This window comes from Haematobia irritans, chromosome 1, assembly GCF_050003625.1.
Source record: "Haematobia irritans isolate KBUSLIRL chromosome 1, ASM5000362v1, whole genome shotgun sequence".
NCBI classification, from domain to species: domain Eukaryota; kingdom Metazoa; phylum Arthropoda; class Insecta; order Diptera; family Muscidae; genus Haematobia; species Haematobia irritans.
The window spans coordinates 103,309,588-103,315,555 of record NC_134397.1 but is presented as its reverse complement, the minus strand read 5'-3'; the positions used below and the strand labels follow the sequence as shown (position 1 = coordinate 103,315,555).

Genomic DNA, 5,968 nt, shown 5'->3' with positions numbered 1-5,968 from the left:
GTAGTGTAGATTAGATTTTTTTCAGATTTCAAGATTTATGATTGAGATAATATACGGTCATAGTATTTGGTATCTGCGATTTGTGCGGGATCTACGACCTTATCTTAGGACGCGACTATGTGTATAGGTTAGGTTAGGTTACATGATGCTACATGATATGTTAGTTCAGGGTTAGTAAAACAAGAGGGAAGGACTTACCGGAATTGCCTTCTGGGAGTGGTTCCATATGTAGGGTTGCAGGAGCTAGATTAAACGAAATAGTGAATTAGTACATATTCGTAACAATATATATAAGGAACTGATACTTTCCTGTTACTTTTGGTATCCGGATCCAAAACTTCTGATAACCTCTGGTTGCATTATCCTGGAAGTAAAAGAAAGGAGGGTGAAAATCTTGTTAGTTTCGATTGCAATGAGATTCAAGCAAGAAGTGACAATGGGTTTCTGTAATTACTTTCTTTATTAATTTGTTTAATCTATCATACAATTTTCTATACAATAACAATTTTTTGTAATAGTAATACAGTAGACAGATATGGGAGAGTCTAGTAATTGGACACAATTTTATTTGAGTTTGATGCGAGGTAGATACATTTAGTTTACTTAATTCTTTTTTTGGGACATATTTCAATTTTAAATCTCATTTTCATAGTAACGTAACGGCAGAGACAATATTAATTCACGCACATTGTAATTTCACAAATATTTTTTTTTTGCATCGTACCTACAAACACAAGTTTCTTTTGGGAATAAATTTTAGTTTTTTTTGCTTTGAATTTTGGGGTTGCACTATTTTTGTCAACGTGATCACGATTGCATTATAACCCCAAATTCAAACACTTGATGAATTTTTAATTTCCATAGGAATCCACTTTGCAAAATACTATACTAATTTTCGTAACTGTCAGTTATGTTACCCATTAATTTTTTTTTTTGCAACTATTTTGAGGGAAGGTTTTGTAGGAGAAGTAGCACAATTTTCATTATTCATCACTTTAGTTATCACACTGATTTAATATTTTAGTTTATTTTTATATTTTTCCCGCATTTAATCATAATTAAAATTGTCACACTTTCACATAGACACACACGGATATTGGCACAAGTATTTTATCTTTTTTTTTGTATGATTTTACTTATGTCACATCACTCGCACCTTGTTGTTAATTATTTTTTTTTTTTCACTACACTATCACTTACTTACCCGTTCCGTGTACCTGTAAAGAATATTAAATAGAATTATTAAAAATACCTACCAGATATTTTCCCGCTGTCCGCTATGATGGATGCTGTGACGCTTTTTGACGTTTCCCACATTGTTTCATTACCTGCGTGAAGATAGCGACGTCACTAACTTTCGATAACAGGGTTATCGAAAAAATATCAGGGTGACACAGAGACGACAAAAACTGAATTAATATGAGACGGACAGACAGAATATTTAATGAAATTTATTTTTTTTTTACACAGAATATGGTAGAGAACATCTTTACCTACAATTTAATGTGCCACATGTGCCTGTTCAATGTTATTTAGCTTGGTTATTACTGGGTACTGGTGGTCAGGACACTATTTCCCATGTGGAGTCCAGGAATGGACTTCGTACACAAAAGTGATAACGGAACTTGGTAGAAGACATCAATACCTACAATTTGGTATACCACATGTATCTGGGAAACGCCGAGTGTAGAACAAAATTTTCCAGAAACTGTTGGACGCACTGGTGGTCAGGACAGTATTTCCAGCGCTGAGGCCAGGAATGAACTTCGTACACAAAAGTGATAACGGATATTGATAGAGGGCATCAATACCTACAATTTGGTATACCACATGTATATGGGAAACGCCGAGTGTAGAACAAAATTTTCCAGAAACTGTTGGACGCACTGGTGGTCAGGACAGTATTTCCAGCGCTGAGGCCAGGAATAGACTTCGTACACAAAAGTGGCAACGGAACTTGGTAGAGGACATCAATACCTACAATTTGGTATACCACATGTATCTGGGAAACGCCGAGTGTAGAACAAAATTTTCCAGAAACTGTTGGACGCACTGGTGGTCAGGACAGTATTTCCAGCGCTGAGGCCAGGAATGGACTTCGTACACAAAAGTGACAACGGATATTGATAGAGGGCATCAATACCTACAATTTGGTATACCACATGTATCTGGGAAACGCCGAGTGTAGAACAAAATTTTCCAGATACTGTTGGACGCACTGGCGGTCAGGACACTATTTCCAGCGCTGAGGCCAGGAATTGACTTCGTACACAAAAATGACAACGGAACTTGGTAGAGGACATCAATACCTACAATTTGGTATACCACATGTATCCGGGAAACGCCGAGTGTAGAACAAAATTTTCCAGAAACTGTTGGACGCACTGGTGGTCAGGACACTATTTCCAGCGCTGAGGCCAGGAATTGACTTCGTACACAAAAATGACAACGGAACTTGGTAGAGGACATCAATACCTACAATTTGGTATACCACATGTATCTGGGAAACGCCGAGTGTAGAACAAAATTTTCCAGAAACTGTTGGACGCACTGGTGGTCAGGACACTATTTCCAGCACTGAGGCCAGGAATGGACTTCGTACACAAAAGTGACAACGGAGCTGGATAGAGGACATTATTCCCCACAATTTGGTGTACCACATGTATCTGGGAAACGCCGAGTGTAGAATAAAATTTTCCAGAAACTGTTGGACGCACTGGTGGTCAGGACACTATTTCAAACGTTAAGGCCAAAAATAAACATTAAACACGAAAAGAAAAACATAACTTAAAATGGGATTTAATAACTTAAATTCTTTCATATGTACAAAGATCATTTATTACATATTTACAATTAATATCATGTTTTTTCTTTTCAATAATTATTGTTATGACATGTCGATCGTGCAAAGGGTGCATATTTAAAGCACGTGATTCGTAAGTTATCTTGGTAACTCTGCAAAAAGTGTTATAACACATAACAAAATGGCGGACTGGTGTATAACAGATTCCATGGCATATGTGTGTAAGGTAGTTGCACTTAAAGAGCTCATTACACATATTTTTGTTTTCATTAAAAATGTAGATTATTAATTGCACATAAAATAATAAATTGTTTTATGGGTAGAATAAACTACATTCATTAAAAATGTAGATTATTAATCACACATAAAATAAATTGATTTATAGGAAGAATAAAATACTTCCTGCGAAAATTGAACAAAATTGTACTTCACATTTTGAGATTTGGACAAAGCGTTGTTAAAACTAGGAAAATTTATTGCCTTGGTGTACTTTATAACTACAACTCAAGAAATTGTACTCTCTCATAGAAGAAAAACTGAACCAAATGTAAAGGAAAAACTATTAGCGCCAAATCATTACCATTTGTACCATACAGTAGTTCTTTTTGACAACTTTTGGGAACCGTACTAAAAAATTCTTTTGCTTTAGTTCATATTGAACTTATATGTACGGTCATTGAACTTTATATCCACGTTTGGTTCATAAAATGTTTGATACATACTTAAAACAAGTAAAAAATCATTGGGCTGTTTAAAATTTCCAAAACATAATAAAATTTAACTACAAACAAATAATTTATTTGCACTACAAATAAGTTAAAAATAAGTTGTTTTGCTAAGACAGCTTAAATTTACAAATAAAAAAATTATTAACATTGTGAACGTAGTATGATTCTACGTTCACATTGTGATTGAAATCTTTCGTTTTCGAGAATTTTGCCTTTCAATACAAAAGTGAGATATCAAATTATATAAACATTCATATCTAGTGTGAACATACTACAGTAGTACGTCCTCATTGCAATTTTACTTTTTCGAGATTTGCAAATAGCATTTTCATATTAATACTATGTTCACATTATATGTCTACTTACAATGGATTTCAGTTGAAATATCTACGGATTTCAGTAGTTTTGCAATTGGATTTCAACAAAATCCACTGCACTGTCATGCACAATTGGTGATCACATCATGAAGTTTTTATTTTTGGCAAAATACGAACAAAATGCAATTGATACATTGGCATCGTACTTTACATCTGATGTGATCACAAATTGTGCATGACAGTGCAGTGGATTTTGTTGAAATCCAATTGCAAAACTACTGAAATCCGTAGATATTTCAACTCAAATCCATTGTAAGTAGACATATAATGTGAACATAGTATTAATATGAAAATGCTATTTGCAAATCTCGAAAAAGTAAAATTGCAATGAGGACGTACTACTGTACTATGTTCACACTAGATATGAATGTTTATATAATTTGATATCTCACTTTTGTATTGAAAAGCAAAATTCTCGAAAACGAAAGATTTCAATCACAATGTGAACGTAGAATCATACTACGTTCACAATGTTAATAATTTTTTTATTTGTAAATTTAAGCTGTCTTAGCAAAACAACTTATTTTTAACTTATTTGTAGTGCAAATAAATTATTTGTTTGTAGTTAAATTTTATTATGTTTTGGAAATTTTAAACAGCCCAATGATTTTTTACTTGTTTTAAGTATGTCTCAAACATTTTATGAACCAAACGTGGATATAAAGTTCAATGACCGTACATATAAGTTCAATATGAACTAAAGCAAAAGAATTTTTTAGTACGGTTCCCAAAAGTTGTCAAAAAGAACTACTGTATGGTAAAACCCTGCCAGCATTTCAAAGTTCCATTTCATCTTCATCGCTACCACAGACTTGTAAATGTCACTACAACCATCCTACTGTGATGGGGGGCAGCATATCATAAAGTACAAAATGTACTTCATACATGTATTTTGCCATCACTACTTTTACAAAAGCCATTTTAGTTTTTGTGAAACGCCAAGCGCAACCAGCTTGTTATATTTTATTTAAATAAAAACGAAAATAAAGTTCTGAAAACATAGATTTTACGCTTAAAATTGTGAAAGGTATATTGGTGAACAATTTTTGATTTTCCAAATGGAATAAAGTGATTGTTTTTCAAATATTTTACAGACACGCTGCCTCCATCGAATAAAAACACTGGCTGATAGACGCTGCTACATGTAACTCGCTACTTGTAACTCTACCTCATCATTAATGCAAAAAATTATGTTAAATGTGATGTGATAGTGGTATAAATGTTATATTTTTAAGAATTTGTAAATAATTAATCAAATTATTAAATATCTAAACAAACGTGTTTTACTCGACCACAATGATTCTTTTACCACTATCTTAAAATGTGCTTTTTCTGATTGTTTGGAGGGTCTCTTATTGGCGTCGTTCTAAATTGATCTATAAAGGCACCTAATAATTGCACTCATGCGAAACCTTTTTGTAGTAACTTGGCGTGGTACAACTTCTCAATAGTGACGGCGCTTTTCCGACGAGTTTTCGATATCGTATATGATTGTTTTCAACGTACTGGAGATTCTCAGAAGCGCCCCCAAATTCAAAAAATGTTGGCAGGGAAATGGTAATGATTTGGCGCTAATAGTTTTTCCTTTACATTTGGTTCAGTTTTTCTTCTATGAGAGAGTACAATTTCTTGAGTTGTAGTTATAAAGTACACCAAGGCAATAAATTTTCCTAGTTTTAACAACGCTTTGTCCAAATCTCAAAATGTGAAGTACAATTTTGTTCAATTTTCGCAGGAAGTATTTTATTCTTCCTATAAATCAATTTATTTATTTTATGTGTGATTAATAATCTACATTTTTAATGAATGTAGTTTATTCTACCCAAAAATCAATTTATTATTTTATGTGCAATTAATAATCTACATTTTTAATGAAAACAAAAATATGTGTAATGAGCTCTTTAAGTGCAACTACCTTACACACATATGCCATGGAATCTGTTATACACCAGTCCGCCATTTTGTTATGTGTTATAACACTTTTTGCAGAGTTACCAAGATAACTTACGAAACACGTGCTTTAAATATGCACCCTTTGCACGATCGACATGTCATAACAA

General features: G+C 33.3%; 1 long non-coding RNA gene across 1 annotated transcript; it reads left to right on the top strand.

The window, feature by feature from the left end:
- The first annotated feature begins 4,775 nt into the window (after nucleotides 1-4,775).
- Nucleotides 4,776-5,185, top strand: LOC142240826 (uncharacterized). Its single transcript, XR_012723401.1, has 2 exons — nucleotides 4,776-4,935; nucleotides 5,003-5,185. It is a non-coding gene; the product is annotated as an uncharacterized LOC142240826 (long non-coding RNA).
- The last annotated feature ends 783 nt before the right edge of the window (nucleotides 5,186-5,968 follow it).